The sequence below is a fragment of the Zootoca vivipara genome, chromosome 11, assembly GCF_965207765.1.
Source record: "Zootoca vivipara chromosome 11, rZooViv2.hap1.1, whole genome shotgun sequence".
NCBI classification, from domain to species: Eukaryota; Metazoa; Chordata; class Lepidosauria; order Squamata; family Lacertidae; genus Zootoca; species Zootoca vivipara.
In genome coordinates this window covers 8,326,552-8,354,531 of record NC_142594.1, presented here as the reverse complement: position 1 = coordinate 8,354,531, position 27,980 = coordinate 8,326,552, and the positions used below count along the sequence as shown (strand labels likewise).

Sequence of the window (27,980 nt, the reverse complement as noted above, 5' to 3'; positions counted from 1 at the left end):
GGGCGTTTTATATACAGTTGTTGAACGTATACAACAAATGTTGGAAAGAAAGAGTGTCTCCAGCTGATGCTCCACCCTGAGGAAAGACGTCTAGATCTCCCCTGAAAATGTAGAATTCGCAGAAGAAAAAAAGTTTGGATTTCCTGCAACAACCAAGTAACAATTGGTTCATTTCCGTATAGCAAATGCATTATCTCAAAAGACCCTGAACTCGTCCCCTTTCCCACGTCTGCAAATAGATACTTTTCTCTGCTGTGGCATTGGTTATTCTTGCTGCTTTCCTTTCTCAAGTACAGTGGTTTTAATTTGCTTAGCTTTATTTGCAATAAGACTCCAATGCACAATTGTTTGACTCCAGTAAGGAGTTGATGCAAAATGGCTAATTCTGTCAGGAAGCTGCTCTTGTCCCTAGAGGAGAATCCATCCATTCACTTATCAGCTCTCTCTCCCCCCCCCCCACGATTTTGGTAGACCACCCCTGTCTGTCCTAATAAGCTTCTTTTCATGTGGAACATTACTGTTCCAGAAAACTTTAAGCAGGCATGTAAATATGCATGACTTGGTATTCCTCTTTGGTATTGTTATGAGTTTGAGGAGTGGCATTAATTAATGCCAGATCCCTCTAATCCCTGGATCCAGCAAGTGTTAAAAGCTAATCAAGCTTTATAATTCCTAGCATAGCCAAGGTAGTTTCCTGGGGGATTAAGGAGCTTGGTGGGGGGCAGCAAAGGGGTGGAGCCTCCTCCCTCAATAGACAAAGCCAGAGTTGAAGGCAGAGTTTGCAATGAGGGTGAGCTGGAGAGTCAGAGCAACTTTTGATTTCTCTTTGAATCCAAGTCTGTGGCCACGGGAGAAACAAGACCCTTTCGGGTTATTGATGCCCTCCATCGTAGGCTCAGGTTGTATATATGTGCAACTAAACTGTGCATCGCAAAGACAGCACAATCTCCACTTGCCTCGTTCCCAAAGGAAACACAAACGCTGTGTAAGCGCTTGGAACCCATGGAATCTTTCACTGCTCGGAGATCGGGGTGGTGTGTAACTGCAACAATATTGTTTTCAATATAGTTCCTTGCTCAGCTACTATGTGAATCAATGGAGTTTGCTTTGATCTAAAACATTCCTGGACTGTAGGTCAGTTCATCTAAACGTCTTAACAAAACATATTTTCTGCTTGTTCTTGTTGTAGAGGTATTTCCTTATTAGGGGAAACTCTCAAGAGCAGGCACCCCCAACCTTCGGCCCTTCAGATATTTTGGACTACAATTCCCATCATCCCTGATCACTTGTCCTGTTAGCTAGGGATCATGGGAGTTGTAGGCCAAAACATCTGGAGGGCTGCAGGTTGGGGATGCCTGCTCAAGAGGAAGAGCATGTCCCTCCAAAAACAACCCCACCTTTTTGTACCGTTACCATTTTCCCCCTAGATAATTATCTTGAGTGAGATATGCTTCAAGGAGATGAACAATTGCCTGCTGAAGTCTGTTGGGAATTGCAGCTGCTTAGATAATTGAAGGCAAAAAGGGCAACGTTCAATGTTATTTTGGAGAAGTGAGAGAGATGGGAAGCCATACAGTAGGAGTGGGGAACCTGCAGCTTTCTAGATATTGTGGGACTCCAACCCCCATCAGCCCTAGCCAGCATGGCCAATGGCCAGGAGTGATGGGAATTGTAGTCCAGGTGCATCTAACGGTCCACAGGTTCCCCACCCTGGCCATTCAGAGTGCTGATTTTATTTTCCTAGCTCTAAAAATTGCAGGAATGTTCATTTGCTTGTACAGTGAAGGATGGGAAGTGATAGGAGCGAAGGTCCTGGACAGTCTGTGCTCCAGTATTGACCGTTCAATGTTTGTCATATGGAAGAGCCTTGAAAACTGAAGAAGGCTGGGTGAAGGGGTCATGATTACTTAGGAGATATATATGGTAAAGAGGTCAGGGAGAGAAACATTGCTCAATTAACTGCCACAAACAGTTCAGTGTTCTGTAACGTGCTGTAAGAGATTGCCTTCATAATTTTACATGTGTTCCAAAACCCCATCTACTATCTTTGTTGTAACATGGTCAACATGAAACAGCCTTCTTTTAAAAATGGCTATTTATTTTCTTGCTGCTGTGACTTCTTCTAATATACGTACCTTACTTTCCCTTTCTGAAAATAGGCATTTGGACCACATACAGCCAACAGGGTAGAGCAAAATGGAAAAGGTTATGTGGATTGTGCTCTTAAAACAACAGACTGGGCCCAAAGGGCCGTAAATGAGCTTCTGGTCATTCCGCTGTGAATTTTTCAGGCCTTGACACTGCCTAGGCCACTTTACTCTTTGGGGAGATAGCTTCCTGTTTTGGTAAGACAGTTTACGCTGAGGAGAAGGGATTGAAAAGCTGGCTTGTGTGCTTTGGCTTGCATGGGAGTGAGCCAATAAGTGGAGTTAATGCTATCAGTCCCCAGTCCTGGCTTAGTGTGAAAAGGCCCCTGCCAAAATGTACTCATTTCCTTGAAGCATTTTACCCCCTCTCTTAAGAAGGAAATGCTCCTGGAGTAGGGCTTAGAAGCAACACCCTCAGGCTTAAAATCCAAGAGACATGGCACAAAAGGAAAAGGTACTGTATGGGCTGAATGAAATGAATACGTTCAGGGAGACGAGAGCTCAGTGCAGCTTATCGCTCAAGAGAGCTGATGCTTCTTTCTCTGTTCCCTGTGCCCTGATGGAATGGAAAAATTAGTTGCTGATCAGGGCAATAGGAAATCGAACTAGTAGATTTTAGGCAGTTAGAAACAATATATATATGTTGAAGCCCATCACTACCTTTCTTAAGTTAACATTTGCCACGAATGTTGTTCTGTTAGCATCTGCTGGACAGTTCCTCATGCAATTGAGTTATCAATGGGAGAGAAGTTTACCGCTAACTGTCTTAGCAAACAAACACTCCATCGAGTTTTCCCATTGATTCTCCATAGTTTCCGCAGTAAAAACTCTTGTTTTCTCAGCTTCCAGCTAAAGCCAGATGTTAGAGATGAGTGAGCAATGTTACAAATGTATTGCAGTTTCAAAATACACCATGTTTCATTTCTTAAATATACAATGTGCTAATACATTCAGATGAAACAGGATATTGTTAAATTAAATGGGCCATGTATATTTTATAATGCAAGATCCTTTAATGTCTATTGGCTTAATTCTTTTCCTAGTTAATGGGATTTTGCAATCTGCAACAGCACTCCCAAGCCACAGAGCTTTTGTAATATTTCTGCTTTAGGGTGGCTGCAGGAATTGCACTTCCAGAAAGACCCTTGATCATGAGCTTTCCATTTCCTAATGTTTTTATTATTCGGGTGTGCCACTGCTTGGTCTAGTAAAAGGGACGCACCTCTTATCTATCTATGCGTGTTTATTTTTTTTATTGGAGAATATCAAACATCAATTTCAATTTTTGGGAGGAAAACAGGGATCAGTTTTAGAAAACAGGAATTGAGTCATTTCTTTTAATATCTGATTCTGCTTTTCTTTAGTAGTAGCCCTGCCTTTGTTGATTCACTTGTTGATTACTAAAGGAAATTAGAAAAAAAATATATAGTTCTGATTCCTGTGTGCTAGGAATCTTGGCCATTCACAGAAGATCACAGGATTTCTGTTGGGATAGCTGCTGCTTGAGCAGATGTGTCTGCATGTTATAGAGGAATGGAGAACTGTGGCCATCCTGATGTTTAACTCCAGTTCCCATCAGTCCCAGCTAGCATAGCCACTTTTCAGGGATGATGGAATCTGTAGTCCAACAACACCTGAAAGGGGACACAGACTCTCAGTTCATGAGCTAGATCACATGGTGCTTTGTTGGGAAGAGGTTGCACACTGTACATCTGTGGTGCCGAAAACTTGAGCATCTCAACATGAAGGTTATAATCTGAGCCTAGAGTTTGGCTTAGTGAGCTACTATCAACAGTAGGAGCTTTGACCTCAGAACTCTCTTCAGAATTGGGGTATACAGCATCAACCCCTGGAGTTGGCAGATAATATGAAGCCTGGGGATTGGCTAGGTCTGATATAAATGCTGGGAGCTTGGCCAACAGAGTAGTACCTTCTGCATGCTGCTGTTTAGATTCCAGCGTCCTCATCACTAGCTGCTGGAATGCATGATGTCCAGGTTGAGAGTCAGGTACAGCTGCCATTCATCCTGGGCTGGTGTTGGCACAAAGCTCTGTCCAGGGCAAATAAATATGTGGCTGTCCTTTTCGAACAGTCATTCTGAGAGTACAGTTGGGCTCTTTTGGCATGATATCTGTCGCATAGTTGAACCTCCAACCATGATCCCACAAATGTTTATTGGGGCAAGCTAGTTGTACTGGTGTGCTAGGCTATTTGTGCATGTAACTAGCACCACTCTTTTGAACCTTTTTTGAATCTCTGACTCTGGCCAGCATCTGTTGATAGTTGCAGGCAAAAGACAAAGGATTAACTGCAACACACACAGATGTGTTTATGCTTTTTCATGCCCAGTTGCCTTTGAGGGACACTTTGCCTTGTGCTGCTGGTCATGAAGAGAGAGAAGGAATAGATAATATTATCTCTGCACAGGGGCCATGTTGTGGCATGGTTATGTGTACATTTCACTAAAAGCAATAGAAATGGTATCTTTGGGTTTGTATCCCTGTCTTTATCTGGGCACTGTATATTTTCCAAGCACTAATGCCTTTTCATATATATGCAGCTAACCTTTCTCTTACCAGACTGTTGCCCTTCTGCATTCTTGTCTTCAAATGCTAGAGTCTTCTTGTTAGCCCAAAGTGTTTAAAAATCATTTCACGAAACATTTTTCTAAGTTATTGTATTATTTTAAGCTGGCACTAATACCTCTCCTCCTTCCAGCTCAGTAGCAAGATACAACAGCTGCTTCTTTCTTTCCCTTTCTTGCCCCGGAGAGTTAACTTCAGAGGGATTTGGAAATTATTTTGAAAAGCATTCGGCTTTCTTCCAACAATTGCATTGTTTCACGCACGTGCTTCTCCCCACTTCCCCATGCGGTTAGGAGCAGCAGTTACAAGGCTTGTTTTCTTAGGAGGGAAGCACAGGAGGCTTATTGTGATATCAGCTTACTTGCAAATGTCTACGTTGAGTATGGGGGAGCAGGCAAAGACCCAGGCATGGTGAAAGTCTGGAATGCAGCATCAGTTCCTCCTGCAAAACAAACAACATTGACCTGGAGAGTGCCTGCCCCCCATTATTTCTAGCAAGCTCAGGCTTGTATCTCCTTTTGCTAGCTACATCACAATGGCAATGTGTTCTCCAAAGTCCTGCTCAAGGGTCTAAGGCAGAGATCGGGAACTTGTGGCCCTTCAGATGATGTTGGACTACAGCTCCCACCAGCCCCGATCAGCATGGTCAGTGATCAGTGATGATGGGAGTTGTAGCCTACCTAGCAACAGCTGGAGGACTAGCAAGTTCTCCATCCCTGATCTGTCTTCATTAATATCCACCTAGCCTTCTCATGCTCCTGGGAGGAGTCAGCATCTTCTGGCTTTTCAAAGCCTTCTTCTGTGAGCTCTGGAATTGTCAACTGACCATTAGCAGTCCATTAGAAACAAATCACATTAAGCAAAAGATCCTCATGACACACTGCAGTAGCATTTCTTTTAGAAGGTATTTAGCAAGGCATGCTGAAAATTAGGGGGAAATGAATTCAGCAGAATATATGGAAATGGAGCAGAATAATTATTGTGGTTTCAGAAGTTGGGGACAAAGGAGCCTTTATGTCTGTCAGTGTTTGTGTGTCTGTGGCTTGACTCTTATTTTTCTGTGGCTTGGCTTCAGGCGTGCGAGATAAAGTTGCTCAGCCCTGGTGAAACCCAAATGTGAAAACAATTGAAAGCAGTGGAGTAAGCTGAACTTGGGTCTTAATATTTTTATTGAAGTGCTATATTTGAGACACATTCTACCCATAACTCTAAAAATTGTGCACCGAAGCCATTGGGAGTGGATCAGAATCGTTTCACAGTGACTCTGGATTGAAAGAGGAAAATGGTGCTCTCCTTTGTGTAGTCATAAATATCCCTCATCCTCCTCATCCTTTAGCAATCGCAAGGCTAGCATAGTGACGATAAACTTCTTGTTTGATCCCTAAGTTTATTCTAGATGACCTATGCAGCTTGTGTCCAGCCAAAGGGGGAGCCAGCAGAGCTAGTAACTGCTATCAATCATTTCTTGTTGCTGCTCAGAAGCCAGGCCCCTGAAACAGCTTCTGCTTAACGCAGCCTCCAATTAAATCAGACACAGCGTTTATGTCTTCTAGGTACTTTTATCTTTATGGTTTGGCAGGATGTCTTAAACAGCCCCATGATGCCTTAACATTAACTGCCTACTTGAGGTGATGGATATATGTTGCTGCTAAACTCAACCCAAACATGGTCCTAAATATCGGCACCATATGACAGGCATCTAGAATGGCTTGATCATCTGTGGCCGCCTCCTAACATTGCCTAGGTGGATCTGCAGCAGCATAGCGCTCTTGCCTTTTCTTAGCTCTGCTTCTGATGGTGCAAATAGCCATAAGTGGTCTGAAGTGGCAGACAAGTACTCTTGGAATGGAAACAAGCTGACCATGTTCTTGTGGCATTCACAAAGCAAAACAGTTCATAAGTACGGGTGCATCCTCTTTGAAGAGGGTATACCCGCTTCTTCCTCACACCAATTCTTCTTTTGGTCTTAGTAACGCAGAAGAGCAGAAGCGGATGCGTCTTGCTTGGGGTTTGTTAAACTCGTCCTCCTCCTCCCCCCACAAATCTGCCCAGATTTCTAACTGGAAATGTGCAGGTGGCTGACAACCTTAGGAGGCAACCTGAACATACTGTTGCACCCCAGTACTAATGAACACAAAGACTAAATCTCATCACCCAAAACCACCTGGTGAAATGCACTTTAGAACAACGCAGCTAATTAACTTGCTGAGGCACCTGGCGGTGACTGCTGTGGGTGAAGTTGTTAGGAAGGATTTGTTTCTAAGTGCAGGGTGGCAAACTGACCAGGAAAAATCAAAACTTTTGTTTTTTATTGCCAGCTTGATCTGCTGAAATGGGCAAGAGTGTAAAAATAAGCCTTAGCATATGCAGACTGATGCTTGCATATTAAAGACGGAGCTACAGAGATCATGTTTTCTTCTAGTGGTTTGGTTCATCTAGGTCAGGGTGGTCCAACACATGGCCTGAGGGCCGCATGTGGCCTTTGAAGCCCTTTTGGGGAGGCCCTCGGCAACATTTGATGCTCCCCTGCAGCCCTTTCACAACGTCGGGTAAGTGAGACATTGGACTTTGGGAAGGAGCCATGAGAACTCTGACAGGGTCCTAGAATCCTCCTTCCTCTTTCCCAGAACCTAGTTAGTGCTTCTCCAGCTTTGGGAAGGAGGTGGGAGGGCTCCAGGACCGTGCCAGAGCCTTGCACCTCCTTCCCAAAGCCCAGCACCTCACTTAGCCAGCTTTGGGAAGCCAGTTCCAGGGCTGGGGGGGGAGGGGGCATCACATTTTGGCCTTGTTCTCCCCCATCTACATGAAAAGGCAGTGTGCAGACTGTGGGTTCCGTGTTAAAGTACTATTGCATCCCACTTGCTATGAAAAGTTGGACCACCGTGATCTAGTTTATTCCTGAGCATAGCCGTGTCATTGTAAGCTGACCCTGTTAAATGTATTTGGTCCTAGAAATAATATTTTGCCTTTACCCCCTTCTGCCACTAGTCTTCGCGAATAGCTTGGACTTAAAAGGCAATTATTTTGCTAGGCAATTAGTCTTATCTCCAAGGAATACAAATGTAAGGAGCTTTGCATGCTGTCTGCCAGGCTTGGTTATGCTGGAATTGGGATGCAGGCTACATGCCCGGTAAAGGGCAAGGTCCATTTGGCTGGCATTGCACATTTGGAAACTATGTGTGTGCATGCGTGAGGGAGAGAGGGGAAAGTATTTAGTGGCAGTGACAGATCTACAATTTAGTGAGCATCTGTTCTTCTGACCCAGTTGGCTTGCGATGTCCTTATCAGTTTCCTCAAGGTAAAGAATGCATTGAGGCTGGGATTCAAATTGTCACTGAAACTGAAAATGGTCTGCAAAATGATGCGTGGCAGCGTTTTTCAATTTTCTGACTTAGCTAGAATAACTTCCTAGAAGAACTCTGAGTAAAAGACACCCATTTCCATTTTACTTTGGGAATTTATATATTTATTTACATTTAAAACATTTCTTATCAATGCTTCATTGCAAATGCAATTCCAGGATGGGTTACAGATCTGTATACTCAACACAATCATTTAAAAAACCAGGCAGATAAATGACAACCAGGCAATGATATAATCAGTGCTTTTTCCCTTTAAAAAAATGTTTAGGGGTACTCTCATTTTCCTACTCATATTGAAATATTGCCCCTCAATGAGGCCAAACCTAGATTCACAAAAAGTGGCACTAAATAAAGGACACTTTCCATGGATATGTGCTTCTCTTAGAATTGCACTTCTGCATTTAGACATTCAGCATTGACAGAGCTGAGCTGATGATATTGTGATTTTGGTGAGCAGCTCTTTTGGCAAACGATTCTTGGAAGATTTGCATAAAGGGAGGCAGGGAGGGTTTAAAATTACCAGAGTTTTGTATGCATTTGTGCATTCATGCACAGTCACCAATACCAAGACTATTGCAGTGTTTCAGATCATGGAGATCCCAGAGGCAAGTGGGGGGAGGTGATCTATTGCATTCTTCCCCTGGAATCTTATAAATGCAGTACGTAAGACCAAAGACCCAGAGCTGCTTTGCCAAAAATGACGACTGTAGCAAGGATCAGCCCAGTGATTTGGGGCCAAGGCTTATATTCTTTGAATTTGTTTATTTTGTTCTCCCAGAAATACATCATGTTTTTGCTCTGCTCCAAAAATGGATAGGGGTGATCTTCCTTTCTTCTTCTTTTTTGAGATTTATTTAGACAAATGTGCTATTTTGGTGAATCGTGTGCGTCTTTGCTATCCGGATCCATGTGAAGAACGTGCTGCAAGTCCATTGTACCGAATGTCCCTCCTAGATGAGGCTGAGTGGCTGTAAAACTGTTAACTAAACAAACACAACATTTTCCATCTCCTCACTCGGGTGTGAAGAGTTCATCTCTCCCCCTGGATGCCTGCTAGCCAAGAATGACTGTGCAGACAGTGAGTGTAAAGCTGGAATCCTTCCCTCCACCAGTGTTTCAGAACAGAGGGGGGGGGAAGAGAAGCTGTTTTTCTGTGTTAGAATATTTTAATTTGTGCAAATCGCATAAACGTGAGAACCTTGGAATTTACACAAATGGAGAATGACACCTTAACTACATAGGTTTTGGGCTGCTTAAGTTAGGCATTTCTTCAGTCTCTTTAGCTTGTCTTCACTGTAAATATTATCCCATTTTACTCTGAGTAAAACTTCATTGAATACCACCCATATGGTGGCAGAACACCTTGATTTTTGAACAGGACATGTGAGGGAACAATATTGGCTTCCCCATGTGCCAAACTTGTCTTGGCTCCATTTTTTAAAATGTGCCATTTTGTTTTTGTGAATTGGCTCACAAATTACTAGATAGAACACTTTTTATGTTATATAATATGAATGTTTCTCAGATAACTTGCCCCGTTCTCTCAGCCAGCCAAACTACTCCTTTAGAGCTCACTGAATTTGGGCTGGCTGGGCCAAATTATAAGGTTTTTCTCCCTCCCTCCCTTATACATCTATAGACTATGCAGGGGGAAGCAAGCATGTTGCCTTGCAGGTGTTCTTGGACTAAAATTTCCATTAGCCCCAGCCAGTATTGCCAGTGATCAGGGATAATGGCAGCTGCAGTCTAGCAGCACCTGAAGGGTACTAAATTGGTTATTCTTAGACTAAACAGTCTTATATAACCTCTGAGCATCCATGAGAGAGCTTGGATGGCCATCTGCCATGGATGCTTTAGTTGAGATTCCTGCACTTCCAGCTCTACATTTCTATGATTCCATGTTACTGTGACTTTCAGTGTTCCTTAAGAGAACCAATGACATTCCCGTCTTTCTGAAATCTTTGTAAAATACCAAAAGGCAGAAATCAGAGTGTCATTGGATCGGGGGCGGAGTCAGCACTCCTGTCAGTCTTTCTAGCTTTTGGAGGAGATTCTAAGTTCTTTCCTTGCAAATTTATGACTTGGCTCGAGACGTTTAGAACTTGTAACTCTGGTGGAGATTTCATGGTGATTGCCTCATAGCGCATAACAGTGTAGTAAAGTTATTTTTATGAATAGTGGGAGGTTTAGGGTTGGGCTTTACAACGTTAATATGGTACCTTTGAGTGTGCATTTTTATTTCCTGGCCTTGATATTTCATAAGTGGCTCAACATTCAAGCATGGTCCGTATATAGAGTGGGATTTATCAAGTTCATTCTGCAGCATGTGTGCCTTTTTTCAACGTCTTTAATAAAGTTGATGTGTTGAATGCTAAATACTCCAAAGACCGACCCTCCACATTTATATTTAAAAGTTTTACAAAGAAAACTATGAGCGAAGAAGAATAAGAATAAAATTGCATACAGGTCTAAAACACTAGAACACACTGTTTTCTTCCAAAACAAGGCAATATTGATTTAGGAGAAACAAAATAAAAAAAAATCCTTCCAGTAGCACCTTAGAGACCAACTAAGTTTGTCATTGATATGAGCTTTCGTGTACATACACACTTCTTCAGATGATTTAGGAATTCACCTTGCTGGAAGTGTACCCATTGGTCCTGTGGTTGCTTCCATAATAGTACCTTACCTACTATGTTTGAAAAGAAACCTTTCCCTTTCTTTAGGCCATTCATAGCATATCATGTAAATTACAGGTTTGAGAACAATCTTCGTATGTGGTTCTCCTCATTGTGGGCAGTAGTTTCCGCCTATATCTTGTAATGCTTGTGGGATTGAAGCTTTGCCAAAAACAATGCATACATGTATGGTAGGAAGACACAAGAGAGAGATTTATATGAATATTTCTCTCTCTCCCCCCCCCCAACTAGGTGGTAGTCATTGAGAAGAATTGTCTGTGTTGGAATTTACAAGCAAAACTAGCCAATGTTTAGCAGACATGTTGCACTGGTGCTGTTGTAGGGAGGTATTATGGAGGCACGTTTATTTAGAAAATGTTAATCCCTCCTTTCTTCTCAAGATGACTTACCCTCAGTAAAAGCTATATAAAGCACAGCAATAAATAATGAAAACCAACTAAAACAGATGTAATTGTCTTCTGAGTAGAAAGTTTGATATAACTTGATTATGACTTGCTTGTTTTGAAAGAAAAGCACATGGGTCTTTTGGGGTAAAACAAACATCAAGTACATCAAGTTATGTCTGTTTTGAGCCAGTCCAGATATTTTCTTTTTCATCTGCAAAAGTATTCTGGCATTTCAGAGTCACTCCCAAATATATGCTGAACAGACTGTGTGCCTGTGTGTCTCTCCTGAAGGATATAAACTTCCTTTATTAGGCAAATTTTTGTCCGACAGGCAAGCTGGCCTGTGTCTGGAGGCCCAGTGCCAGTTATAAGGCAGAGACCACAGGATTAGCCTTTAAGTGTCAACTCTGTTCTCTTCAAGCCAATGCAATCCCAACAAAATAGAGTTATAAAAGCAGATTCAAAACAAGGCCTCTTCAGAGAGATGAGTCTTTTTAAAGCTGAAGCTGCATCTGGGTCCATATCATTCCTTGTCAGTTTTGATATGCCCACCTACCTGCTCACTTTACAGTAGAATGGGCTTTCTACTATAATCATTCATTCAGTGATTAAACCCAGTATTAAACTCGGAAAGAATCAACCGGCTTTAAAGCCTCAATGACAGCCTCACCACCTGAAACTAGGGCAGTGTCTCTCAAACTTGGGTTTGTTGTTGTTGGACTACAATTTCCATCATCCCTAGGGAGCAGGGCCAGTGGTCAGGGATGATGGGAGTTGTAGTCCAACAAGTGCCGGAGACCCAAGTTTGAGAGACATTGCTCTCAGGCAGGCATAAGCGAACTCAGCCCTTCAGATGTTTTGAGACTACAATTCCCATCATCCCTGACCACTGGTCCTGTTAGCTAGGGATGATGGGAGTTGTAGTCCCAAAACATCTGGAGGGCCGAGTTTGCCTATGCCTGCTCTAGGGGATAAACTGAAGGTTGTGCTGTGATAGTTCCATCAAGGCATTTCTGCTTGCCACATGGAACAGTTTTTCATTTCATTTCCCCTGCACACTGTTCTGGGGCTTCCCCAGACAATCCCAAAACTGGGGGGGGGGCTGTTGGGGGGGGGGAAGGAAGCCCATTGGGGCATGTTGTATTGACTGATGGCCGAAGGAAAAAATCAGTGTCTCTCTCAGTGCTTTTAGATTGTGTCTGTGAGGAGCTTTGTGGTTCATCAAGAGAGTCATTGCTCCTCACTGAAAAGATTAGCAATTGCAGAAAAAAACTCCACGCAAGAGAGCTTGCCTTCCATTTCTGCGTAATCCTTGATGTATCCTGGGTCCTCCTATTAGTTCACATTGGCCAGGGGTCTGCCCCCCTGAGCCTGGCCTATGCCCTGCAAGATAAGAGCGTACATTACAATGTGCAGACCTGCAACAGCCTCTGCTGAGTTAATGTTTCCCTGAAGTTAAAATGTTTCAAGTGTGCTGGTCTGGCTAAATATCACAGTTGTTTCACGGTTGCCAATATCACATTCATTCATTCATTAATGTCATCTTTATAATTTGTCATCTTTATAATTATGGTGATAAGTAGTGAAAGAAGCAAACGTCGGCTATTTTAGAAGAGTACTGTCACCTTCTCTGTGTCGCTCTTGGCTTTAATCACTGAAATGAATGTTCCACTCCCTCATTCTTCAATTTCTGTGCAAAATAATAATAATAATAAAATACCAGAGATGAGAAAAACTGTTAAACATATGTAGGGTGGCTTCTCTCTGCAGCTTGGTTTTAGTGGTTTTCCTGTTTATAATAGTGTGAGAATACAACGGGATCTGGTGATCCCAGGCTCCAGTGCACACATGCAAACAGCCTGCTTTTCCTGTTCAAAACTGCCTTTAATGACCACATTTTTCCTTTTTTCTGTGTATGTTTGAGAGAGTGAGCAGGGTATATAAGCAGGGAATGCTAGAGGCACCTCCCGCAGGAAAAAAAAGGGCTTTCTTTTCTAATATTAAATATAAAACAATTGGTTCGTAAAAAGGATGTGGTCTCTGGTAGTATTTCAAGCAGTGACTTCTTAGTAGTCTGCCAAGTCTATAGGGAACTGTGCATTTTATGCTTGTGGTTTGTTTTGGACAAGGAGCAGGTGAACTCCAGGTTAGGGTAGTGTTTATTTCTTTTGTCCCACTGTCCAAGTAGAAACCATGCCAACAAAAGAGAGTGGGGAGAGGGCAGCACCCATAATAAAAACCTTAAATGAGGATGAGGAACTCTCATCCTCCAGTTGGACTCCAGCTCTCACCAGCATCAGCTAGCAAGGCCAGGGATCATGGGAGTTGGAGTCCAGCAACAGCTTTTGGGCCTCAGGTGCCTGAACGAAAAGGACCTGAAACGTCACAGCAATAACATAGCACAGATTGAAAGACCTGGGGGAAATAAGGCCTTCACATTACGCAAAGTGATGTCAACATAGGCACCAGTCAAGAGCACCCCTGCAGTGGGGAGAGTATCTGGCAGTTGATATGCCACTACTGAGTAAATGGCTCATCAAAGACAGTGTCCTCTGGCAACTGGAGGACATGGGTCCACTCCCTGATACATCCTATGTGGGGCCACAGATACTGGAGTCTGCCTCCCCTGACCCCCAAGCAGACGTATCTGCTGCCAGACTGCTGGTTGCTCCACAGACATATTGAGTGATCTAGAGCAGTGTTTCCCAACCTTGTGCCTCCAGATGTTTTGAGACTACAATTCCCATCATCCCTAGCTAGCAAGACCAGTGGTCAGGAATGATGGGAATTGTAGTCTGAAAACAGCTGGAGGCACAAAGGTTGGGAAACACTGATCTAGAGAGCCCTGGGGAGGGATTCCCACAGCCGGAAACTTCATTACCTGGAATGAGCCAATTGTTGTTGAGGGGAAGGCACCAACCCTTTCACTAGGTAGGAGGCAGGAGATGGGGCCTCCAGTCATTCACTACCTACCAGGCCCTCACTGAGACAATGTGGATGTTTGGCCTCATCTGCAGGGGCACTCTCCATGGTCCTGAACCCACACTTTGACCTCCCTCCCAGGTGCTGACCCTTACCTAGGGAGCCAAGAATTTCTGACCTGCCATTGCTCGAGCCTCCATTACTCCTTGGTGGTCTGGCATTCCTGCAGATCGTGACAGAGTGGAAGGGATCATGAATGTTGCTGCTGTTCTCCACCTGTTTGGCGCACAGGTTTGGTGTGTGTAGGCTGAAACTGCACAGCCAGTTCTCTGGGTAAAAAGTGGGGAAACACCTGTATATTTTCAGCTGTGCCTTTAAGCTATATTCTGGCCCTGTGTAGAACTGTGGGGCAATAGATCCATGCATGTTCTCTTTTGCACACCATGGGTTGAATTGGGGGAGCATCATCTGATCCGGCCCATGGTTAATCCTACTGTAGCACATAGGGGCTAGAAACTTGGCTTTTAAAACTATTTCCTTTTTTTATGTATATAAAATGCTCCTTTCTAATAGGCTTGAACTCTGTTCCAAGGGCAATGTTTGCAGATGCACAACTACTTGTCTTTGGGGTTTGTCTCTCATTTTCGTAGCATATGAGGAACACTGAGTAAATGTAACACTTCCATGCTGCCTTTCATGAAGAAATATCCAAGTGATCCGAGCAAAACATTACAAGGCTATAAAGGTTTACATGTGTTCCCCCCCCCCTCTCCTTAAAAGGAATGGTTTTTAAACTGAGTGAAAACAGGTGCTTTCCAGCTGTGGTAAACTAGTCCATTACAAGCCATGTTTAGTAGGTCATTGGACAGTGTTCTGAATTATTCTTTTGGGAAAATGCCACTGAAGGAAACCTAATTTCACGTCTTGGAACATGGCAGCCTGAGAAATGGAAAGTTGGTTACATGGCTTTTGTCACCCATGAAATTCCACGCTTGTCATTCTGCCTGAATGAATGCAGCTTCTGCAGATGTAAGCACCACTCTGACCTTCCTCGTAATGTAGGAATTGCCTCACTGGATCACAAAAAGGGATCTTTCTCCAGGAGTGGCAGCCAAATGTAACATTAACACTTGATACAGCCTATGGCTTGGAGTGGAATTGCGAAGTTGGCGTGTCAGTCGTTAAACTGAGCTTGAACTCCCCTTTCAGATGCAGTGAATGTCTCCTCGGAAATGACGCGGAGTCTGTGATTCTTGTTGCTTTGACTGCCTTCTCTTTGAACAGCACTGTCTAGGCTAGTCAGCTCCAAGCCTTTGCCCAGAGTTGATGCCTGTCTCTTTAAAATCCGCATGCGACTGACAGAGGAAGGCTGATAAAGGTGCAGGCACTGAGTCAGGAAAATAAAAAGGGTGGGAAGCCCATTTCATTTGGACCAGGCTCAGGAGGGAGTGGGATTCCCCTGGGATGGGGAAGTATAAACTTGTGGGATGTGGAGTTCTTTGTCGGAAAAGGACAGTGGGTGGCTATTGGAAAAATGTGTAATTTGTGGAACTTCTGTAGCCTCTGACGCGCCGTGCATTATGTAACAGGATATAATTCCAGTGCCCCTGTTTCTTCCCTGCCCAGCCCTGCCCAAATGCCCTGGAACGTATTCCAGAGCTGTGGATGTCTTAACATTTAAAAGCTGCCTTGATACCTCAGTCATGGCAAGCAATGCAAATGCTTTTTTCTTTTTCTTTTCTAAAGGGGGGTGAGGGAGAGGGGAAAGCGACTGTTTTGCATTTGCTCTTTCAAGATCCTGGAGGAATGCCGAGTTTTATTTTTATATTTTACATAACCAATTTAAATATTTGTGATGGCTCATGTTGCTTTTCCTGGTATTTGGGGAACACTCGCTTCCCCATCCCAGGGCCCACCCCTACACACGGCCTTTCGTGTTTTCAACAGAGCATTTGAACTGTTTTCTCTTTGTCATACGATACAAAATGACATGCGGTATGCTGTCCAGGGCTGCTTGATTACCAGCAACACACACACACACACACACACACACACACACACACACACACACACAAACACACAAACCACTGTATGTCAGACTCGCTCTCTGTAGTCCAATACTTTTTTTTTAGAATGCATAATTCAGATTCCCACCCGCTCCTTACTGTTAGAAAGGCCCTTAGGAGTACTGTGTTTATGACGTTTTCTCTTTAAAGGATTGTGCTGGCTTAGCAGCAGCTGTGTTTATCCAGGGTTGTGTATTTGTAAGCTTATTTACTCCTGCCTCTGTTATCCTTATCCATTCTCAGATTTCAAGAGCCTGTCACCTAACTCATTACTGAGAGGGAGAAAGGTGCATTTTAATCTAGAGCTCAGCCAAAGCCATCTTTTGAATGTTGCTGTCACTTACACAAGTGCAGAAAGACCTCTTCGCCATGACTATCCCCTTAGACTTTTTTCATCCAGGCTGTGGACATTTGAAGGAACCATGCAAAAGGACTGAAGGCTGGTTTTTACAGCTCTAGCGACCTGTTCCATCCCTGCTTGGGAAAAGCTCCAAAGCCACGGGAGCCAAACACAGCGGGTGCTTTTCAACCTCCCTACTAAGCTAAGTCTCAGGTGGAGGCCCTTCTCTGTACACCACACCGCCATGACAGTTAAAAGCCCCATTCTTTCTTTATAGAATCATAGAATTGTAGAGTTGGAAGGGACCCAAGGGTCATCTAGTCCAACCCCTAATATTTTAGTAGAAGAATATCATTTATAAGAAGGAGAGAGAGAAGTGAGTGACTGAGTGAGTGAGTGAGATAAAAAAACAAAGGTGTGGGGAATACATTGCAAAACAATAAATATAATCAGTTACATTTCCATACATTACTATATAGATATGTATATATAGCCTCGGGAGTGTGAAACTGGGCTAGGTAGCCAACTGGAGCATGCTTCCGGATGGATTTGTTGTACTTCCTTCTTTTGGCCTAGTGGTTAAAACAGTAAAAACATACTTTTTGCCCTTTCACACTTGGGTAGCAGACCTGTCTTATTAACTCTTCTTCCTGTTCTGTTTCTGAGAACACACTAATGAGGTGAGACTGTGTTTGATACATAATTGATACAGAATCATGATTTTCTCCCTTCAGCCAAGACAATTTTGTCTCTTTCTCCACCCTGTCCAGATTTTTCTGCACTTCTCTACAATTACTTTGAGTGAAATCTTTGAGTAATTTTTTTAAAAGTGCGTACCTTGTTTTACCGTGGTATATTGTGCCAGACTAATACTTAGATTAATGATTTCTGGGTAATGCTTCTGGGCATGAAACATTTTCCTGAATAGGCAGAGAAGATGCTGCCAAACCTTCCACTCTCTCAGAGGAGCTCTTTGGTTTGTTGCTGCAAGTAGGTGTTGTCAGAACTTGGTTAACTTCCATATTAATTCTCCATCCACTCAGCCTAATAGCACCCTTCAAAATGTCTTTGTGTAATACATGTTGCAGTTGCATTGTTGCAAGTACAGGTGGATCCATATAACTGCTTATACAGTATACAGAATAGGCATTGAATAATCTGAGCTTGCAGCTGATCGTATGCTTTCAAATGCAACCTTTGACATTTTTTGCTTGACTAATGCTGGACCAGTAAGAAAGGCAGTTGAGATTCCAACAAAGGTCAACATTATCTTTCCAACATTTTATTTACATTTCTGTTGGCACTTTATAATTTTCCCATCTTAATAACATGGTTTATTTAGCACCCTGAAGGTTTGGTGTAGCTGTCCCTAGTTTCCAACTTTGCATGGTGTATTGGGTGCATAAGCTGAACGATCAAATAGCTGTAACATTTCCTGACTAGTTCAGGAGGCCATACTATATGTTAGAACTGCAGTGATCCATGTCTACTTCCCTGATTGATTAGCAACTATATTGCAAGTAGAAGCTGACAAAGAGCAGTGCCTGCCATGAAAATGCACAGTTTGCCTGCTAAATGGAAGTGTTTCAAAAGGGACTTTTTATGATGCGGCTATAAATTCAAGAATGAGAAGTGATGTGCATTTCATTCTGGGGAATGTGGAATGAAAAATGATAGCGTTGAATGTCCTGAATGACCCAGTGAGATTGATATATATGGGACTGGTCACCATAATCATGAGCAATTTGGTGTCGTTTTTAAAAAAAAACAGTTTTGCTCTTTGTTGTATTTTGCAGTCTTAGTGGATTAGCCAGTCAGTTTCCAAAACTCAATCTTTGAAGCAACAATTTATACAGCCGTTGCTTTTCACTATCTCAATGAAGTAGGGCAGACAAGTGTTGAGTTACAATCCTACTCTTACCTAAGAATGAGCCTAATTTTACCCAGTCAGACTTGACTTCTGAGTTGCACTGTGAGTCTCTGTTCTCATTTTAGAATGAGCACAGCAGATTCTGGTTAGTTGCCGACCAACACAATGAATCTGAAAACAGTAAGATCGATTTTCGATCCATCATTTGCTTTATCCTGTAGAAAAGACATATCATTGTGTTCATAGGGTCAGTTCACACAACCCAGTCCTAGCTTTGTAGTGAATCCAGTGTGACTTGCAGCTGCAGAAGCAGAACGGCATGAATTACCTTTCAAAGCAAACATATATGTCTCTAGGGAAATTACTCTGGCTATATTCATGGTCTGTCTATGCTAAATTTCAAATTCCTGCTGCTGATGTGGATTTCAAGGGGTGGTAATTTGAATCCATGAGATGTGCTGTATTTTGAGATTTTCATTGTGTCCTTTTGTAAAATCGCAGGACCTACCAAGGAATTAGGAGTGACCTGACCAAAATTGCCATGGGCATCTTATGCGTCTATGTCACTTTCCTGTTTCTGAGAGTCAAACAACAACTGTGCCTGACTTCTCCATGTCCCTCCACGTCCCTCTATTCAGCACAACACTATGCCAAACTATGGCTTCCAAATGAATCATGAGCTGTAACCAAGGTTTGTTCTTGGCATATTGCTCATGGTTTGTTTGGGGGAGACATACCATGAGTCTGGGTTCACATGTAGCAGTAAGCCATTATAACTTTTAGCTCCTGGTGGCACAGTAGCAGTGGAACCAAGGGAGGAGTGAAGCGGCCTTGATTTTCTAAATGAGCACCAGCATCTTTGCTTGTTCACGCTAAGCCATAGTTTAATTTATGTAGATGACCAGTGAGAGGAACTCCTAGATTCTCTACGTTTCTAGGAAACCCTTTATAAGCTTATCTCCCAGATGCAAGGGTAACCATGCACATATACTGGCAACATACTGGTTGCTACATTTAGCATTAGTAACACTTGTACCAAGTGAGACAATTCGTTTATCTGGTATACAGTCATACCTCGGTTTAAGTACGCCTCGGTTTGAGTATTTTCAGTTTAAGTACTCCGTGGACCTGTCTGGAACGGATTAATCCACTTTCCATTACTTTCAATGGGAAAGTTCGCTTCAGGTTATGTACGGACTTCCGGAACCAATTACACTCATACCTCGGGTTAAGTACGCTTCAGGTTGAGTACTCCGCGGATCCATCTGGAACAGATTAATCCACTTTCCATTACTTTCAATGGGAAAGTTCGCTTTAGGTTAAGTACAGATTTCCGGAACCAATTGTGTTTGTAAACCGAGGTACCACTGTATGTCTCAGTACTGACTGCACTGACTGACTGTGACTCTTCAGGGTTTCAGACAGGAATATTTCCCAGACAGGAGGTTCTTGGGATTGAACCTAAGACCTTCTGCATGAAAAGCATTTTCTCCACTACTGGATTACAGTGTTTTTTTTTCTTGAGGTATCTCCACCTTTATCCTTTTTGACAATCTGCTTGCCATTTGACCAGATGACATGGGTAGGAACGTAACAACAAAGTTAGTGGTTTCACTTGTAAAGGTAGTTTTAGAACCATGGCACTGGTTATCTTCTTAGCTGGCTTTGCCCTAGGATTGCCACTGCAGGTTAAACATTGCTGATGCCTTCGCAAGTAACAGCACGGCCCAATGTGTGCCTCATACAACTTTATCACTGCTTCATTGCTGAACGAAACCAGACCTCCAGATTCCCAACAATTTCATTTGCTTCCATGCTCAAAACACAGCCATCTGCCGTTCACTTAATTCTGAACTTCCTGCGGCAAGGAAGTTGTTAAAACATACTCTTTGGGGCTCCCCCTTCCTCCTAAACAGTCCTGCCCTTAAAAGCTTTAAAAGAGAAAGAGAGACTCCCCAGACATAGAGAAAAGTATCTAGTTTCTTGTCAGTTTCTGACACACTAGGTTGTTGGGATAATAATAGATACCCAGCAATAAATCAGGGTTTCGGCACAACGCAATGGCACTATTGGTGTTCCTGCACTGTAATGCTTTGGCCACAGTGGTGAAATGTAAAACCTTCCACTTAATCCCACAGCATAATGTTCACCAAGCTCGTATAGCTCATCCCCATTGTATAAAATGGTATAAAAGGAGAGAGATCAAAGGAGATGTGAAACTGCAGTGACAATTAAAAAACAAAACAAAAGACCAGTCTCAATAGTTTGCCAGGACTGGAAGTGAGATATTAAATCAGAATTTCCACCATTGTGGAGATTTCGGACAGGGAAAAGCAGCATACTTTCCAAGAGAGAAGACTTGTGAATGGCATAATAATAATAATAATAATGCTCAGGGTCTTAACGTTCACAAGCATTCCCTCTGAACTAGCAGCATTTAACAGACTTCTCATTTGAGTTTTGCACATATTAAGAGAAATGGAACTCCTGGGAATCTTTTAAAGAGCATTTCATTCCAAAAAATTCTGCTTTTTATTGGGCAAATGTCCATGATGTTCTGTATATATAGATATTAGGGCATCAATCAAATGGGAGAATAGCAGAATGCAACAACCATTTCCTGAGATCTAGTTGCATGCCTTAGATCTAAGAGCTTTGTCCTGTTCATTAGAATGGCCTTTGAAATCCCCCTTCCCCCACCATAGCTAAATGCTATGCCTAAAATACTGTGAGGATCACAGTGCTACACATACCAGGGCCTACAGGAAAATGCCAAGAAAGCATGTAACTTCAAGGAAATCAATCCCAAACGTTAGAATAGAGCTGCAAGAGCTAGTTAGAAGCAAAACTCAGTTCCAGCATCTCACAGATGGGCGCCATTGCTATTCTATGAGGGGGAAGGAGGTGTTCCGGCACCTCTTTTTCTAGAAAAATAGCACTGGGTAGAAGAGCAATATGAACAAGCCTTATGCTGAGTTAGGGCTTATCCACACTTAACTTTTGCCCTGCTCTTTCCCAGCACAGGTCCACACTTAAAAAACTCAGTGTCCAAGCATTTATCTCCCTCCACAAGCTTTCCCTGCGAAAACCTGCACCTTAGTGCTCAATGTCTATTCACGTTTTCCGTGGGTGCCATTTGCTCCGACTGAGATTTAAAAGAGCAGGTTTTTGTGGGGAAATCTCCAGAGGGGGGAAAAAGTGGGTGGGGTGGGGTGAGAAGCTCAAACATGGAGATTTAAGGTGTGCACAGTGCCCAGAAAGAGCAGAGGAAAATTAAATTAATAAGCCCTTACTGATAGTAAGTCTCTGGAACTGCTGTTTCCTCAGTATTGGTACTGGAAATGCTAGGCAAAATCCAGAGGTAAACTCTGACCCAGTTTGCATGTAAGGACAAACCATGGTTTAGTGTTACAAAAACAAGTGCAGTGAGCTTGGGCTTGTAAGCTTCCTTGTCCATTCTTCCACTCTTGTATGGCTGTAAGGACAAAAAAGAGAGAAAGAAATTAAATAAATAGTAAACCCACTCACTATATTGCATGTAAAGAACTGAAAGAGAGGGGTGGTAGTTTTGCAATAAGGTGGGATAACTACTGAATACCGCAGCAGATTAAGACTATTGGTTTTTAAAGTCCTGAATTTGTTTAGAATATAAGTAAGGGGGATCTGTGTATGAATTCAATATCTATTAGTGATATTGATGCCTACTAATGCCTCCAACTGGACATGTGAAAATAGCTCCATATATATGAGCATATTGATACAGATACATTTTCATTCATTTGTGCTATGTGTTTTGTACAACTACATTTTTAATGTTATGTTTAATGTTATGTTTCAATGTTGGCAAATAAAAATAAATACAATTCCAGCATGCAAGTTATGAAAGTATAAAAGTATAAAAATTGTAAAAAGAAAGGAATAAAGGTTTAGATCAAGTTTGGAGAGAGCCTCTGACCCTCCAGGTATTGCTTAACTTCAACTCCCATCATCGCTGGCCAGGGGCTGTGCTTGCCAGAGATGATGGGAGTTGTAGTTCAGCAACATCTGGGCCAAACCACACCTGGTTTAGATCAACCTTGGAGTGTTAGAGCAAAGCTTTTCGTATGCTCTTAAAATTATCATGTGCGGGGGGAATCAGACAGCAAACTCCAATCATATGCTCTCTGCTTCTAATCAGCTGTTGCTGTGTTTTGTAGAATCAGTAGTAGTTTAGTAGTAGAGAAAGACAGTAGAATGGCCTTAAAAAATTAGATGAATTGATTACTTTTTATGTTGTTTTGTTGTCTATTCATTATCATGCATTGTCTATTCATGAGACACCCCCTGAAACACATCCAGTTCATTCTGTAAGCACTTTCAAGAGTATGTTCTATTTTGGGAAGCTGTATGTGTTGTTGTTGTTGTTGTTGTTGTTGTTTTTTAAAAAAATACTGTGCTCCATCCAGTGAGAGCAAAACTATCTGTTGCTCAGTTTTAAATATCTGGAAATGTTTTGCGGCAGGAACAATGCAAACGTTTATTTGAGAGATTAGCGTAAAAACAATTCACATATTGTATTTCAAGGTATTTCAACCTAAGCTCTTATAATAATAATAATAATAATAATAATTTATTATTTATACCCCGCCCATCTGGCCGGGTTCCCCCAGCCACTCTGGGCGGCTTCCAACAAAACAGAAATTCTAAAATACAGAAATCCATCAAACATTAAAATACAGAAATCCATTAAACATTAAAAGCTTCCCTAAACAGGGCTGCCTTGAGATGCCTTCTAAAGGTCTGGTAATTGTTGTTCTCTTTGACCTCTAGTGGGAGGGCATTCCACAGGGTGGGTGCCACTACCGAGAAGGCCCTCTGCCTGGTTCCCTGTAACTTGGCTTCTCGTAGTGAGGGAACCGCCAGAAGGCCCTCGGAGCTGGACCTCAGTGTCCGGGCAGAACGATGGAGGTGGAGACGCTCCTTCAGGTATACCGGACCGAGGCCGTTTAGGGCTTTAAAGGTCAACACCAACACTTTGAATTGTGCTCGGAAACGTACTGGGAGCCAATGTAGGTCTTTCAGGACCGGTGTTATGTGGTCTCGGCGGCCGCTCCCAGTCACCAGTCTAGCTGCCGCATTCTGGATTAGTCTTACCGCAGTTCATAAGGAAAGTGTGTTAAAGAAGTGACTTTCTAGAACTGAGAGTGCCACATGTATATCATTTCATTAATCCTTGCAGTAATCCTGTAAAATAGGCTGAGAAACCCAGGTGCTGCTTGGCTCCTCCTGTCTCTCATTTGTCTTCTGTTGGCATTTGGCTGTAGCACAGCCCACTTTGCCTCAGCTTATAAGACTCACTTCATTTGAATCCTGCTTCCCCCAAACTATTTTCATTCAACCTTGTCATTCAAAGATTTTGTAGTTTTAAGAGCTTTACAGCGCAATCTTATACATACCTATGCATAGGTTCCAGTGATTTCAATGAGGTTTACTCCCAGTATAGAATTGCAGCCTTAAGAACTGGCAGGTGCATGTGCTTATATTCCTCTACTCTCCGCATCACTTTTTTCTTTTGAGTCTTGACTTTTGGATTCTGTAGGCTTGCAGGAAAGGGTTGCTGCGTTTGTTCATTTTCATTTCACGCAAGCTGCTCAGGAAGCCTTTTTTTTTGCCGTGAATTGGAGCACAAATGCTTTAAATAAAGTAAGAAATGTTATTCCCTTAGCTGAGACTAAGAGAGCATTGCTTTCCTAAATTCATTTATGCTTTGGTGTAATTTCTTTGTTCAATTGATAAACAACGCTGCCATAACAGGACGCTTAGGGTTGCATGCAATTTAACAGGAGATACTATAAAATCATGAAAACAAAGCTAGAGAACTCATTGGGTGCAGGGAGGAAATCCCTAAAATTCAGCAAAGCTATATGGGGGTGGGGGGGGGAAATCCAAAAACACTTTCATGGTGAAAAGATATCAGAGTTGGTGGAAGGCAAACTTCTCAGAGGAGGGTGTGACGTTTTTACACTGTTTGTTATAGCTTTATCAACCCAACTCATCAAGGGTTAACTCAGACTCCGTGTGGACTGGCTGGACATTCTATGAGGGGAGGGGAATGGTTGAATGTTTAAAGAGAAGGGACAGCCGTTTGGTCAGTTGAGAGGACGCTGGGGAGCGGGAGTGTGAGGGTGGTTGTAAAGAAGGTCTAGGAGAGTAGGTTTAGGTTAGGTAGTCGTTAGGTTATCTAGTACCCTGTTTCTCATATTTTAAGACATACCCATAAAATAAGCCATAGCAGGATTTTTAAGCATTCAAGGAATATAAGCCATACCCCAAAAATAAGACATAGTGATAGGCGCAGCAGCAATGCCGGCCGCGGCAGGAGGAGGAGGAAAAAAAATAAGACACCCCCTGAAAATAAGCCATAGTGTTGTTGTTTTTTTGAGAAAAAATAAATATAAGACGGTGTCTTATTTTTGGAGAAACACGGTACATGAGTAACAAGGTTATTACCATTGAAACTAAGCTTGTACAACAGGAATACTTTAAAGCAACCATAACGTTCTTGAGAAATAAAATTTCCAGTGTTAAAGTGCCAATCAGAAAATCGTCTGGGTTATTTTCCAGCCAAGGTACATGAAACTCATTCATGAGGACACCCATTAAAAGGACAACATTTCCTTCAAGAGTGGAACTGTTAGTTTGTATCTTTGGGGTGCACCAAGAGGGAGAGCCTGGCAGACAGACCCAGGGTGTCATAAAGTTACCCCAGGGAAGGGGCAAGCTTTTACAGGAAGGGATTCTTAGAGGCAGAACTCCATATACGTACTGTGGACACAAGGGATAGTCTCAGATGCAGCCCTGAACTTTAATAGGTACCTGGCCACGGCTGGTAGACGCAGCACTTCTGGATGTGAACGCTTCGAGTTGTGGCCATGCCTCCGGGACGGATTATGTCTGCAACTCGAGGTTCCACTGTACTGGAAAACTTTGTAGTAGTAGTAGTGGGGTGGCCTGCTACAGAATATTCCAGGTTCAATCTGTAGCCTGGCTGGAATCTTCAGTGTAAGAATCCAGGTCTCACTTCAATCTTCAGTTGAAAGATGAGGCATCTCAGTAGCTGAGTATCTGCTTTGCATGCAGAAGGTCCTAAGTGGAGCTTCTCCCAGCATCTCCCAGTAGGGTGGCAAATTCATAGAATCATAGAATCATAGAACTGCCGAGTTGGAAGGGACTCTGAGGGTCATCTAGTCCAACCCCCTGCAATGCAGGAATATGCAGTTGTACCATACGGGGATCGAACCTGCAACCTCAGCATTAGACAGTGAGAAAAACCCAGGGCAAGCTTTTTTCCTTTTTTCTTTTTTCAAGGATGGTTGTATTCATAGCCCAAATATTGGAAAAGTCAAGGTGTCAAAATTCTCCTATCTCAGATTGTCATTATTATTAATGTTTCCCCCTTAAGGCAGATTAGCAAAGCGCATTAGAAAATAGCCCCTTCTATTTTTAAAAACTTGAGCGCACTTCTTGGACTAAGGACATGTTTGTGTCTGCTCGGTAGGTCTCTTGACAAGCTAAACAGATTATTTTATTTCATTGGCTCTCAAGGCGCACGTCTGCTTTAATGAAAGGGGAAAATCATTTCCAAATAGGGTCTGAATGAGATCTGGAATCTGGGCTATATTTGAAGCATGCAGCACATTTTTAAAAATGAGGGAAAAACCTGAACTTTGGGGAATGAGGAGGGTCACACTGCAGACTTCCAGAGCATATGCTGAAGGTTGCCGCAGCTACTACATTCACAGTATTTCAGGCTGTTCCAGAATTTGCAAGGGAATGAATTTGTTCTGGGTATCACAAAGCATAACACAGCTGCTAATGACTGACTCTGTTTCTCAGGAGGAAAGGCGGCAAGTGATGAGAGCATTTTAGGTGTCTGAAATTTTGTATCTGGTATTTTCGAGCTTGCTAGTTGCACAGTAGAGGAGAGGCCAATTGCTGTTTTGCGACACCAGTCCTTTGTTGGTGTTAAGAGCATGTGAGCTTTGTTCAGTTGCACACTCAAACAAAAGTGGAAACAAAAAATCGGGATTCCGATTGAAGCGGCCTTTTAAGTTCTTTCCCATATTAGTTTTTTCTAGATCAACATATTAAGGAGGAGCAACACAAATTGGCACAAAGCCCTAACTTGTCAATGGGCAGATGATGTCTGTGCAGCTCCCCGATCACAGACATCAGAGTAAATGTTGCTCATTTTAGTTGGAAGCACTTAATTATTACGCATTTTAGTTCTCTGTTTTTGTCGCCTAGGCCACCTTCCAGTGGAACCTTGACAGAGGCTGATTCACAGGCTTCCTGGTTTTCCTCAAGTCAACCAGAAGTGCCATGGAAGGAGCGGAGGAAGGGGTGCGGTGGGGGCGGTTCACCACTGGGGGGGGTGACAAAATGCCGGGTGGCACCTACTGCCCAAGCCACATGTCTCTCCTGGGAGTGACGCGGCAGCTTGGGTGCCTGCAGGCTCCGCCTGCCCCAAACAGTCCACCCACCACCTCCCCCTCAGCTGTAGGGTGGCTGAGTGGGAGGAGGCAGGCAGACTCATCAGTGGCCCCGTGGAGTGTCCTGCCCCAGCTCTCCCTGCCCCACGGGTGGCTGGCCCTGCCCATGGGTGCAAGGCACGTGCGCTGCCCCAAGCACCCGATCGGCTTGCTCCACCGCTGGCCATGGAGATGTGTGTTTGTTTTTTCTCCCAGGTTTTGGGTATACAAAATTTCCTAATGGAGATTCAGTCAATTTTTTTTTCTTGTTTGTAGCCAATGGCCATTACAATACGATGTGAGCACAAATCGCACAGCTGCAAAACAGAAAAAAAGCATTGCATACACCAGAACAAGGCAAATCTACAATGTCAGCATCCCAAGGATTTAGCACTTGCACCATCCAGAAAAGTTGCTCTTATCTTTTTTGCCACTAGTGCAAATAGTGCCACCCTATAGCTGATGCACTTATCAAAATCTGCCAACAGCCATTTAATTTTCAAATCATCTGGTTGACCTCCTAAGGTGTTCTGAAAATGGGACATAAATTTAACTCTGGGTAAATCATACAGTGTGCAAAATAAAATATAATGTACCAGATCCTCAATAGACCCTGATCCACAAATGCAAAGGCGCTGTTTTATAGATTTGTTAGTATCAAAACAAAGACCTTTATTGGCATCACAGTATAAAACATTTCAAGTCACTGGGATAATTAAAAGGACAAGGGTGAAGCTGTCGAAGGTAATAAGGTCACACTGTGATCTGTTCCTCGAAAGGATGACTTTTTGGGAACCCCTTCTGGTAAAATGGTGGCTAAAAAAGAAGCTACCAAGGCAGTGATATCTTTGTTGTGATCTGCCAGGAGAAACCTCATTTGACTTCTTGGATTTATAGACCAGAGATCCAACATTTTGCTCAGCATCAGTTGGGGAGGTCTGCTGATTTGTTAGTATATCTCCCAGCCAGCTTTCCAGTAGGAACCATTTAGAATCTGAGCTGGGTCAAAGCACGTCTAAAAAGGAAAAAAGTTAATTATCGCAGGTACATAGCCCTTTTGTGGTCTGTTTTAATCTGATTGTACCAAATAGCA

General features: G+C 42.9%; 1 protein-coding gene across 2 annotated transcripts in view; it reads left to right on the top strand.

Annotated features, from left to right (window-relative positions):
- The window catches only part of ITGA9 (integrin subunit alpha 9), a 173,404-nt gene that overhangs the window by 36,570 nt on the left and 108,854 nt on the right, over window positions 1-27,980 (top strand). The gene's annotated exons all lie outside the window — the stretch shown is intronic.